The sequence below is a fragment of the Globicephala melas genome, chromosome 16 (genome assembly GCF_963455315.2).
Source record: "Globicephala melas chromosome 16, mGloMel1.2, whole genome shotgun sequence".
Classification (NCBI taxonomy): domain Eukaryota; kingdom Metazoa; phylum Chordata; class Mammalia; order Artiodactyla; family Delphinidae; genus Globicephala; species Globicephala melas.
This window is the reverse complement of record NC_083329.1, coordinates 63,876,567-63,890,547: the sequence shown is the minus strand read 5'-3', so window position 1 is coordinate 63,890,547 and position 13,981 is coordinate 63,876,567. Positions and strand designations below refer to the sequence as shown.

At 35.4% G+C, this 13,981-nt stretch overlaps 1 protein-coding gene across 2 annotated transcripts in view; it reads right to left on the bottom strand.

The window, feature by feature from the left end:
• Nucleotides 1-13,616, bottom strand: part of CTNNA3 (catenin alpha 3) — a 1,571,950-nt gene extending 1,558,334 nt beyond the window's left edge. For both annotated transcript variants that reach the window (XM_030862371.2, XM_060286489.1), the window contains exon 1: nt 13,560-13,616. The gene's annotated coding sequence lies outside the window, so the exon portion shown is untranslated. The remainder of the gene's footprint in view (nt 1-13,559) is intronic.
• Between the last annotated feature and the right edge of the window lie 365 nt (nt 13,617-13,981).

The following is a 13,981-nucleotide window of genomic DNA, read 5'->3' as shown; positions in this document are numbered from 1 at the left end:
AAAAGGGTGAATACGTTGTTCAATAAAGTTCTTGGTGAAAATGAAAAATGTGTTTTTATTTTTACTTAAAAACCAAAGGCACTTTTTGGCCAACCCAATATATGCCACATGGCTACACTCCATGATTCTCTTACTGCAAAAATGGATATGTGAAGTATTCTTGAGAATAACAGGAACCTGCCAAAGACTGTTCCCAGTGACTTACCATAGAAATTTGTACATAGTCAAAATAGTGAATTTCAAATATGCTTATAATCAAATATACTCATAATATTTATAATTCTTTCATGTGTCTTCAGCAAAGTTTGATATTAAAAACAAAGATAATTATGCTGAAAGTTTCAAAGGAAACAATTATGACAAATCTAATAATTTAAAGCATTTAAATACAACTATATACTCCAAAATTGACTATACTATTAAAAACACTAATACATATTAATCACTTTGTGTATAGTATCAAAACTTTTTCTAGTCAACTCAGGAAATTGATTTGGAGATCAAGGTAACAATAGGCAGAAAACTGTAGAATTTTGCAAATGAAGTCAAAGCAAGGTCAAAGTCTGACAAATTGTTAGACCTCTTGTAGCAATAACACAATGTGAATCCAAAACAAAAATTCTACTAGGGTGTGGATATTATACCCCAAGGTGTTTGCATTTTATAATCCACAAAATTTTAAGAGTTAGAAAGTACCTCCCAAACAATTCAAGGACACCTCCTATAGCGTCCTTCATTTCAACAATGTACTGGGCTTGGATGAATAGAAATGAGATGTTCACTATACCATTAGATGCCAGTGATTACTTTTATAAAGTTCTTCCTCATGTTGAGTTGAAATCTGCCACTTTTCAACTTCTACCCAATAGAGACTTCATAAAGTAGGAAAGGTACAGGTTTGGAGACAGGCACACTAGATTAAAATCCCAGTTTTCAGAATCAAAGGGAGGAAAACAAATCTCTTGACAGCAGTAATAGAGGTCTCTAGGGATAGTCCTTAAGGCAGAACAAAGTACCCATGTGGATCCTTCCCGTCTCCCCAAGTTGTCTTTGTCCATAATGCCTGAATTTTCTTTACTCCACTTTATTCCTTGCTTTAAATTGAGCTTACAGCAATTTTAAATTCATTTAGTTAACAAGCATTTCATTTTTAAATGCAGTTAACTCTGAGAGGTCATGGGGGACACACATTCAATCATGCTTTGGAAGAGTACATGAGACCAAGGTGATGTGTCCTCCCAGAACTCATATGTACCCTTTCTGACACACTCAGGATATCCAGTACCCCCAACTCTCTGCTCAATCAGCCCAAGCCTACTTCCAGTACCTATGCCAGCCTCTTCCTGCAATCCATCCTTCCAAGAGTGAATTACAACATGCCCATCCTTACACCTGAGAGGTAGCCAAGAGGCAGCTGTTTGCTGATGAGTATGTATGGAGCTTGGACATGCAAGCTGGGCTGTCCACTTGCATGTACCCAAGGCCTCTCAAGTGCAAGACAGAGCCACAAGTGGAAAGAAAAGGAAGCTGACCATCAAGGTCAGGGGTGAGCTCCCCATCCACCACCTCATTCTAACAAGAAATTTCAAAGAGTATAAGAATTCTAAATACAGATCTATCCTTCCAGGTCATTTTGAAGATATATTTCTCAAGGTAGAAAGATAGGAGGATAGAACCTACTTTAGTAGCTTGTTAGCTTGACTTGTAGCTTTTACATATGTAAGTATGGTATGCAGGCCTCCATTTTATACTTTCAATCTGCTCACTACAAATGTTAAGGATCAGCCTGCCCAAACTTTCTAGAACTCCATATCACCAAGTTCTTTCTTTTTTTGGTCAGATTTGCTCTTTCATTGTTTCCTCAATCTTCTAAGACATGCAGTTGACACAGAGGTAGGGTAAAAAGTCATCAGTTCTTCCACTTTTAGGAGAAGACTTCCAAGCTTCTATAACAAAATTACTTCTCTTTTCCTCTCTTTTTTCCCCTCATTCAAATGCTCTCTGTTATTATTTTTTCCTTAAGTTTATAGGTTTCCATGCAAGAGTATATGTATATTTCTTTACTGTTTTATTAAAATTATTTTTGTGATCATTCAACATAACATTCATGAGAAAATAAATAAGTATATAAACAATTTAAATACTCAAAAACACAACAAAATTCATATTGATGACCTGGGTGGTGGCAGCAGAAGTGTACAGAAGTGGTCAGATTGTAGATATATTGTGAGCCAATAGGAATTCCTGACATACTGAACACAGGATAAAAAGAACGCAAGATATCTTTAAGTTTTTTGTCTGAAGCAACTGGAAGGATGGAGTGGCCAGTAACTGAGGTAGAGATTGCTGCAGAGAAGGAACAGGAATATGAAGAGCCCAGTTTGGGACATGATAAATTTGAGATGCATATTAGACATCCAAGCGAAGATGTTAAGTAGGCAGTTGGATATATGAGAGCAGAGTTTGGGAGAGAAGTCTGGGATGAAAATACAAATTTCAGAGTTGTCAACATAAAGGTGGATGGAATGAGACAACCAAGGAGGAAGTAAACAGGAAGAGACAGGTCAGAGTGAAAGGACTACTGTGAGTCAGCGGAAATATAGGCAGTGGTACTCAGAGGTTTATAGAATTAAGATTAGCCTTTGAGGGACTTCCCTGGTGGTCCAGTGGCTAAGACTCTGCACTCCCAATGCAGCAACCCCTGGAACTAGATCCTACATGCCACAATAAGAGTTCTCATGACACAATAAGAGTTCACATGCCACAACTAAAGATCCCATGTGCCGCAACTAAAGATCCCATGTGCCGCAACTAAGACCCAGCATAGCCTAATTAATTAACTTTTTAAAAATTTGCCTTTGATTGAACTAGTAAAATATGGCTCTTCTGGCAGACCAGTTAGAAAAAGGGTAAACATAGCCCAGTAGGTATTAGCAGGAAGGCCCCCAGTTTGTCCAGCAGAGGGAGGGCTAGATTTCAGCTCCTCTCAGCCCCTCAGCAGGGCAATATGCAGCAGCCAGTGTGAGACAAACTGCTGCTCCCCTACTCCCATTGTCTGCTTTATAAAGATTCCTAAATTCTCCTACATTTCATCACCATTGGATCTCAGTAATTAAGAGCACTGGCTTTGAAGTTGGACTGCCTGGGTGAGAATCTAGGCTGTGTTCCTTGCTCACTGGTGACTTTAGACAAGCTAGTAAACCTCCCTAAACATCAATTTTATCATCTGTAAAATGAGAATAATAAGAGTACCCTCTTCAAAAGGATCTTGAAGATTAAAATTAAAAATCCATATAAAAGTCATAACTTGACCCATGCTTCAGACACCTACTAAGGGCTGAACAAATATTAGTTGATATTATTACCCCCTTTTCAACAGGAAAGCGGAATCTACTTGTCTACATTTAGGTTAAACATATCTCTTTCATCTATAGAGCTTGTAATTATTATTCAAGAATGCAAGAATGCTTTCACTCTTAGTTCCCATAACTAAAGGGCTTAAAACAGAGCTTCCCTCTGGTGACTCATTTCATTGGATCTCTTGACTTCAAAATCTAAGGCATATTTCCTACATGTGCATTAATTAGAAATGCAACATGCCTAAATACTCTTTAAAAAAAAATTCCTAATGCATAACGGCCTCATAAAGGATCTTGAGCCCTTTGAAAGTAATTCCAGAGTGATACATAAAAGGTATGCACTAAAGTTAGGGCTACAATTGTTAAATGCACTACATGTCCAGATCCCCAAGACTCTGAACTTTTTATTTCCTTAACTTCCAAGAATTCTGGGTTTCAACACGATAAAAAAAGTTACATTTCATAATAAAAAGTAAATATCTTTAGCATGTGAAATTCAAACTTTCAAAAACTTCTTGGAAGCATTTGAAGTTCTTTTTAACAACTTTTGGATAGTCATCTTACTGATGTTTTTTGAAAAATAATCAAATTGAGCTCCTCCCCCCAAAATTATGAGTTTTATAGATTCTTTATGAGAAGACTCAAATTAAATTAAAACGTTTGCTTCCTCTGTTCATAGTAACCAAAATAAAACTTGTTTCCCCACACACAACCTAAATGATAGCTGCAAAAAAACGTCAGAAAACAAACAAAAAATCCAAAAGACTGACTTAACTAATATGAAATAAAACAAAGGAAAACATCAGATTCTACTTATATTTAGGTCTTATATCCTTCCTGTAGTGAATGGCTGGTCAAGTCTAACGGCCCTCCAAAATAAAGCAAAACGTTGTAATTCAATTTCTGATTTAACTGAAAAGTAACATTGTATATAAGAATTTTATAAGATGACCTTATTACCCCTCTTCTGATAACACACCTTTTATGTTATTTTATGAAATGCCAGTTCACACTAAAAGCTCACCCTGCCTTTCACAATGGCACACATTTTCAAAATTGCAGGTATGAAGAAAGGACAAAAATGCCCCATGGTTATTCTGTGTAGCAATGCCTTTCAATTTAAGGACATTTTGTACCATATAAAATTATACCAGAACTGAGATCCTATCTCATATAAGCCCAGCATAAATGTTACCCACCTGTTATTTAAAAAGCCAAACAACTAAATTAGTCCAATTGAAGTCTAAGAAGAAGATAATCTAGTGTGTGAAAGCTCAGAGAAGCTTTCATTGAATCACCCACAACAAGAATAACCTTCAGCTATAAGCATCAAGTTTAAGCAACTAGGGCAGAAGTAACATGCCCTTCATATACACCTTGAAAGTGACAGTAGCTTTTGTTGCTGCAAGTCCAGTGGGCCTATGGGTCAGTTGCACTCCATAATATTATAAGACAGCTCAAATATATGTGAATTCTCCTAAGGTCTGGTATTTTTGAAAAGCAGAGAACAAAACAGAAAATAGTGAAAGAAGTAGAATTCTTGTCAACCTCAATTTGAAGCAAAAAAATTCCCATTTCTTCTTTGTTCTCTGATAACCTAGAAATAAATAAGAGCCTGCTTATCATAATAGCGAAAATAAAACCAAAGTCTTTGAAAACACTACATTCAGTTTTCTACAAATCTATCAATATACTGGGGGAAACCAATAGTATATAACTGTTTTGAGAACTTCAGCTGCTTCTCTGACTCCTGGTTTTCCATTCTTCCATATTCTCTGAAGAGAGGTTTTAAATCTGCCAGAATCTTCAATCTAACTGTCCAAGTTCACTATTTTACCACTAGTTTTCAAAATTTTCTCCAGGAACTCTAGCTATATACCTATTAACCCTATTTAACCATTTCTCATCCCACATGCTAAGTATTCTTTCTATAGTAAACAAAAGACTTTCTCCTCTGGCTTCAAAATACCGCTTTCTACCCTTCTGCCATTCTTTCCCAGTATCTTTTACTAGCTCCTCCTTATCTACTAACTCCTGTTAACTAGGGGTCTAAACCCCAGGATCCATCCCTTACATGCTAGTCTCTGCTCCACACTATATTGTTCTTTCAGAACAATCTCATCCTAGAGTTTCAGTTCAACTTACAGCCTCTGATTCAACAGTCCAGACCTCTCACCTGAGCTTCAGAGCCCCCAGATCCACACACACACACACAAGCACATACACACTCATGGTAGAAGTAAGCAATGCTTTACTCTGTATACTATACAGAATTCTAAGAGAATCACCATCATCTCCTAGGATTTACTATAAAATATGGTAGAATAAATACATGTTTATGTCACTTACTTCCATCAAAACTAATGGAATACAGAAAAACTCAAAATCAAAATTTCCTCCACCTTCAAGGAAACTTGGCATTACCCCAAATTACGAATAAAGAAATAAAATGAAATCTTGACTATTTTTTTAAAAAGGAAAGTGAAAGTCTATACACACCTCAACAGGAAATAATTTTCTCTAAAAGTGCCACGACCCTGAAATTCCTGTCCAAGCGTCCTTTGATTAGAGAATTAAGATGTAGAGCATGGATAGGTCCAGTAATCAAAGGGGATATCCCTATTTGAAAGACCCAGTTTGATACTGTAGAATCACAAAAGTGAGAAGTCAGGATTAGCACGATGACATGCCCTTTCTGTCTGTGACTAAGCCCACGTAGCCAGGGGAACTGCTAGAGGTCAAGTAGAGTCAAGGAAAGAAGGGATGTTAAATCATCAGCTCACAGTGCTAACAGTCTGTGACTTATAGGACTTTACCATGAAGCACACTGAGTTTTGGAGCACCAAACAATGAAAGGAAAATGTTCCTAGGAGCAAAAAAATAACAACTTTGGTAAGAAAGTAAAAATTGCCAACAACCTCAACTCACTCCCGCCCAAGCCTGATCCTCCCTACACTGTTCAGTAAATGTCTGGTGGTACACAAATATCAGTAATGGGAACACTACATAAAAAGTGCCAAAAAAAAAAAAAAGAGAGAGAGAGAGAAATAAGAAAGGAGAGGAACCAAAAAATGTATATGAATAAGGATTAATGAAGGAAACAGAGGAGTTATACTACCTTTACACAAGAAAGCTGTGACTGCAAAAAGGCTTGCATTCTTGCTTATACTTTCTTTTTTTTTTTAATACATCTTTATTGGAGCATAATTGCTTCACAATACTGTGTTAGTTTCTGTTGTACAACAAAGTGAATCAGCCATATGCATACATATATCCCCATATCCCCTCCCTCCCACCCTCCCTATCCCACCCCTCTAGGTCATCGCAAAGCACCGAGCTGATCTCCCTGCTGCTGCTTCCCACTAGCTATCTATTTTACATTTGGTAGTGTATATATGTAGATGCTACTCTCACTTCACCCCATCTTCCCCCTCCCCTAAACATGTCCTCAAGTCCATTCTCTACATCTGCGTATTTATTCCTGCCCTGCAACTAGGTTCGTCAGTACCATTTTTTTTTTTAGATTCCATATATATGCGTTAGCATACGGTATTTGTTTTCCTCTTTCTGACTTACTTCACTCTGTATGACAGACTCTAGGTCCATCAACCTCACTACAAATAACTCAATTTCGTTTCTTTTTATGGCTGAGTAAAACAACAAGAATAACAACCAGAAAAAAAAAAAAAACCTGAAGGATAAACCGAAAACAAATTAAAATTGTTGTCCTCAGGACGAGGGAAAGAACAGAGCAGAGGAGACAGAAATGAATGCTAGACTTCTCTGAATATACCTAGTTTTAGAGTTTTGATGTTGGAGCCACGTAAATGTTTTACGTAAGTAAAAAGCAATTAACTCATAAATCAATCCTGAAAAATCAGAAGTAAACAAAAAAAATAAACCTTAACTATATTTCACATTAGCTTCATAAACACTCAGAAATAATTTCAAGGAACTTCAAAACACAGTATTTTTTAAATAAGCTTTAAGGATATATTGTACAACACGGGGAATAAAAGCAATATTTTATAACTATAAATGGAGTATAACCTTTAAAAACTGTGAATTACAAAAATTATGAACCACCTGAAACTTATATAATATTGTACACAACTATACTTCAATAAAAAATAAAGTTTTTAAAAAAATTTTTTAAGTTAAAAAACAAACAAACAGTATTTTTACTCTAATCCTAGAGGGATATCCTCCAGGACAAAAAGAATGTCAAAGTAATTTTAAACTACACTTAGTATTCTTATTATATATGTGTGATATATATATTCTTATTATATATGTATACATACATGTGTATACACACACATTAGGCTAGAGCAAATAAATAATTATATTCATACTATTAGGAAATAAGATTTCCAGCATAAGAGAAAAAGGAGATACAGATGGCCAACAGGCACATGAAAGATGCTCAACATCACTAATCACCCAAGAAATGCAAATTAAGACTACAGTGAGATATCACCCAACACCTGTCAGAATGGCTACCATCAAAAAGAACACAAATAACAAATGTTGGCGAGGATGTAGAGAAAGGGAACCTTTGTACACTGTTGATGGGAATGTAAAACTGGTGCAGCCACTGTGGGAAACAGTATGGAGTTTCCTCAAAACACTAAAAATAAAACTACCGTATGATCCAGCAATTCCACTCCTGGGTATATATCCAAAGAAAACTAAAACACTAATCCGAAAGGATACATGTACCCCAAAGTTCATAGCAGAATTATTTACAATTGCAAGGTATGGAAGCAACCTAGGTGTCCATCAACAGATGAATGGATAAAGAAGATGTGGTATATAAATACAATGGAATACTACTCAGCCATAAAAAAAGAATGAAATTTTGCCATTTGCAACAACATGGATGGACTTAGAGGGCACTATGCTTAGTGAAATAAGTCAGACAGAGAAGGACAAATATTGTATGTTATCATTTACATGTGGAATCAAAAAATTAAAACAAATTAGTGACTATAACAAAAAAGAAAGAGACCCACAGATACAGAGAACAAACTAGTGGTTACCAGTGGGAACAGGGGAAGGGCAAGATAGGGATGGGAAATTAAGAGCTACAAACTACTAGGTATAAAATAAATGGGCTACAAGATATATTGTACAGCACAGGGAATATAGCCAATATTTCATAATAACTACAAATGGAGTATAATCTATAAAAAATCTGAGGGACTTCCCTGGTGGTCCAGTGGCTAACACTCAATGCTCCCAGTACAGGGGGCCTGGGTTTGATCCCTGGTCAGGGAACTAGATCCCACGTGCCACAACTAAGAGCTTGCACGCCGCAACTAAAGATCCTGCATGTTGCAACTAAAGACCCTGCATGCCACAATGAAGATCCTGTGTGTGGCAACGAAGACTTGGCACAGCCAAATAAATAAATAAATATTTTTAAAAAAATTTTTGAATCACTATGTTGTACACCTGAAACTAATATAATACTGTAAGTCAACTATACTTCGATATAAATAAATAAATAAGAAAAAATATACAAATATAAAATCAAAAATTTTAAATTAAGCCCTATAATCTTATTTGGAGTTGGAAATTTCAGTATGATCTGATTATATATTTTTCCCTTCCTAAAACACAATCTATTTCCTACCTATGTTCACAAAAAAAATTTTTTAATTGGGCAACAATGGCAACCTGGTGCACAGATTATGTTCCCTAAATACTATTTTCCACTAAAAAGACTTAGGCTCCTCGGTGGAAAGGCTGATTGAAGATCTAATGCAGGAAATGTACAAAATGAGCCTAGAACATCTTCTTGTGCTAGAAATCAAGGCTCACTTGGGTTTTGTCAAAATGCTTAGTAAACAATTTAAAGGGGTTCTCAATGGCCAAAAATGGGGAAATTTGAGCATCAAAAGAATAAAAAATTACAGTATTCTGAAATATGTCCCACATATAAAAATTCAAAAAAAAAAACCTCATTGGTCACCTTCCAAAGTTGCTAGAACACCATCCTCTTTTTCTGAAAATTGATCAATGGGAAATAATCAATATTTTCCTGATTTTCTGGTATGAACTATACTTTTGACTAATGAAATAGTAAAGGAAGAGTACTTTATAGCATGATCCCAACTGATAAAACTAATAAAGAACTATAGAATGATAAAGTCACCATTTACAACCCCTTAAAAATAATAGGCTATACAATAATTACCAATATGAAGGCTAAAATCATTAACTGACTGATTAATAGGGAACTATGAGAATCAGGCTTACAGAGCATGAATGCAGTGATCATTTTTAACATTACCAAAAGTGAGATAACCCAGACTCGTGTATTAGACATAATATTAAATGGACAATTGATTTTCAATAAAGGTGTCAAGGTAACTCAATGGAAAAAAGGTAGTCTTTTCAACAAACGGTGCTGAAACCATTGAACAGCCACTCATAAAACAGGAACCTTGACCCTTTCCTCACACCATATACAAACATTTACTTGAAATGGATCATAGAGCTAAAGATAAGATCTAAAGCTATTAAAGTTCTCAGTGAAAACATAGGAGAAAAGTTTTGTTACCTTGGGTTAGGCAAAGGTTTCTCAGATACATCCAAAGCATGATCCATAAAAGAAAAAAAAATCAATCAACTGCTTCAACAAAATTTAACATTGCTGCTCTCTGAAAGACAATGTTAAGAAAATAAAATGGCAGGGACTTCCCTGGTGGTCCAGTGGTTAAGAATCAACCTTCCAATGCAGGGGATGCGGGTTCGATCCCTGGTTGGGGAACTAAGATCCCACATGCCGCGGGTCAACTGAGCCTGCGCGCCACAACTACAGAGGAGCCCATGCGCTGCAAGGAAGAGCCCGCACTCCGCAATGAAAGGTCCCACATGCCACAACGAAGATCCCTCAACTAAGACCCCATGCAGCCAAATAAATATTTAAAAATAAAGAAAAGAAAAGAAAGTGAAATGTCAAACCACAGCTGAAGGTTGGGATGAAGCATTTTTAAAACCCATATATGAAAAAAGACTTGTAACCAGAAAATATAAATAATACTTAAAAATCAAAATCTTTTTGAAAAAATTCAGTTTTTTAAATGGGCAAAATATTTGAAAAGACACTTCACCAAGAAGATGACATATAAGCGCATGAAAAATGCACATCGTAAGTCACTAGAGAAACGCAAATTAAGGTCACAATATATACTGCTACACACCTACTGTAATGGCTAAAATTAAAAAGACTGCCAATACTAGAGCTAGCAAAGACAAGAAGCAAATGGATATCTCACACATTTGCTAGTAAAAATGAAAACTGGTACAGCCACTTTATAAAACAGCTCGGAAATTTCTTATAAAGTTAAACATGCACCCAGCCTATGACCTAGCAATTCCACTCGTACACATTTACCCAAGAGAAATGAAAGTATATGTCCACCTAGAGACCTATATGCAAATGTTTATGGGGGCCTTATTCACAAGAGTCAGAAACTGAAAACAACTCAAATTTCCATCAACAGGTAAATAAACAATTTATGATACCATCATACTGTCACATGTTATGCAAGAAAAAATGAACAATAGATACAGGCATCAACATGAATATCTCACAAAAGCATTATGCTAACTGATAGAGTCAGACAAAATTACACACTGCATGATGCCACTTATATGACATTCTTGAAAGGGCAAAAATATAGGGACAGGAAACAGATCAGTAGTTGTCAGTGACTGAGGGTTAAGGGAGAAGATAACTGCAGATGGCACAAGGAAACTTTGGATTGACTCAAATAGAAATGTTCTATTTGTTTATGGTGGTGATTATATGATTGTGTATAACTGTCAGAACTCATCAAACTGTAAACTTATAAAGAGTGAATTTAATGCATATAAATTTTTCCTTAATAAATCTGACTTTTAAAAACTCTTTTCTGTTTATCTCTTACCCCAGTGACACAAAAAATATTTCTCAATTACTTCATTTACTATATAATTACAGATTTCTACTGATATCCATTGGCTCTATAAGCTCTTTGAATGGATCTCTCACTAGGATCTCTGAACTAATGCTTTCGAAAGCTAATTTGTTTTTCTTAAGCGTCCTTGACCACTCTGGTACATCACTCAGTTTATTTGGTGCCTAAATCCTACTTAGCTTCTAAAGAATATCTGCTTCCCAGGTTTCAGATATGTGTGTCCAGGTTATCCACAATCTCATCCCATGTAGCTGATGTGTTATCTATCCGATTGATAATTTTTTCTCGCAAGAACTCTAAGTCAACCTGCATATGTGTTTACAAAACTACAAAAATAAAACCTTTGAGTATCTGCTTTGTTTTTGTAGTGCTTTTTTTAAAAGATAATCATTTCTTATTGATTTTATTGTTAACAACGGAATATTTAAAAAATCGGAGCCAAATGATTGGCCCTGACTCATCATGTTAATTTAATATCTCAAAATATCACTGAAGATCCTTAGCAAAACTTTAACTGCTACACTTTTGTCCCTTTTCAATACTGTTGGGTGAAACCAGTGAGTTTCTAACTTTGTTCACTTATACAAGCCAGGTTTAGCAGGGTGTGCGACACCGAGTCCAGCGTCTTCAACACAGTAGTTGGTTTTTGAGTATTTGAAGATCAAAGTACATTAAGAAGTCCTGCCTCTGAATTCCTTCCTCCTACCCAACAACTTTTTTCCAAGTTAGATTGATCCAGTTAATTGCGATTGAACAGAAGTTGAAATTCAAATTAAATTTATAACCAAATTGAGTGAAAGGAAGGAAAGTAGCAAATAACCTATACAGAAAAATTTAAAAATACCAGGACTAGATTCATAGATTCATACAAAATTGCCAGATATATTCTAAACATGGGCTTGATCATGTCTGTTCTAATGTGTACATATATGACCTTATTTAAATAACTTCTTGTTTCCAAAAAACTATGCCTCTTTAATCATTCTTCTGAATTTAGTAACAGACCAAATTTTATTCTGCTCCTAGAAAACTTAAAGCCACACTTATGCCTATATAAATCAGCATGTGGGTTAAAAGGGCAGCAGTTCTCCACTTTTTTTCCCAGTAAAACACGAGTGACATTTAAAGTATATTTAATATTCACTGTCCAACATACCTCTCCCACTCTGGACTGCCACCCTTGGTAAGGGAGATAGCTAGTTTGCATGAAATTCCCCCACAAGATTTCTATATATAACCCTATATTTTGTCTCCCATCAATGCATCATACACCAGTGTCATAAAACCATAGTCAAGAACTGCTGCAGCTCAGCCTTATTCCTGGCTCTGTTTTATATCTCATACGTATTTTTCTTTCTACTTTCACTCCACTTTTATCCTTTTTTGAATTTCACATAGCCTTGTAAGTCACCTTAAATCCTTTCTAGAACAAGGTAAGGAATAAATAATCATTCCATATATCTGCAAAAGCAATCTCTTCTCACTTACCCTAGATAAAGCCTTAAAACTTTAACTACTTGCAGCCTCTTAACTATTCTCTACCATATTAAACATACAAGTATCAAAATCACAAGTTCCTATTTTTTGGTTTTATTAATTTTCTTTTTAAAAATATTAAGGCTGCATACAGAAAAATACAGGAAAAGTATCCACGCACAATTTAAGTTTAGAGGCCCATAATAGAAATTAAATTGCTGCATAACTTTTGTGTCTAAAGAATGTAAAGCTTCCAGTGTCTTGTATACAGTTACTCGAATAGTAATAGCTCAGCTACAGAGAAGGAATTTTTAAGTGCTTTGATATAAAACTACTATAGCTTGGGCATTGGCACACAAGAATTCGTTTCGGCGCTATTTTTAAAGCCACTAATAAATACTTCAAATACCAGAACTGAGCCTCTGCTCAACTGAGTCTGCCTCAATTGACGTGAAAGAAAAAGTATGTAAGAGAATCACATTTTTATTTAAAACTGAAATGCCTGCTAATCTACTTGGAAAAGTATATATAAAATTGGAACTTCCATAAAGTAATTTAGAGTTTAGTGTTGTTAAAAGGAAAATTAGTTATAAAAGTAATAAATGCACAACATAGTAGTTTCTATTCATCCCATTTTATAGAAATAATGTCCTTTAATTTCCCCCAAAGTTATCCAGCCAAGTAACACATTATCTATAATTAGGATTTGCCTTATAGCAAAGTTTGATTTTAAAAAGTTTGACACTTCACTCACCTACTGCAGGACAGAGTATTGCCCATATACAGATACTAAACCAACTGTCTAAGCAAGTTCTTGTGTTTAGAAATTCAGTGCCACTATTATGGCTCACAATTTGGCTTATGATGCATTTGTAAGCAAACAGCCTGACAAGCACCCTAGTGTATTTCAGGATGACTGACAGGACACAGTGGCTCAAACAGGAAAGGGGGATGGGTGCTCTTAAAGCAACATACCAGTGAAAGGCAACATTAAACAGTAGAATCAGATTGAAATTATATTTTTCAAGTTTGCAATGAAATAATAACATATTGTCCAATTCAAGCTTTTAAACATAAATTTCATGTCATTATGTGCCCCAAACACTGTAAATTCCAAACAGACTTTAAGAATTTAAAATATAGAAAGAAAAAATTAAAAACAAACATGCTAAATGA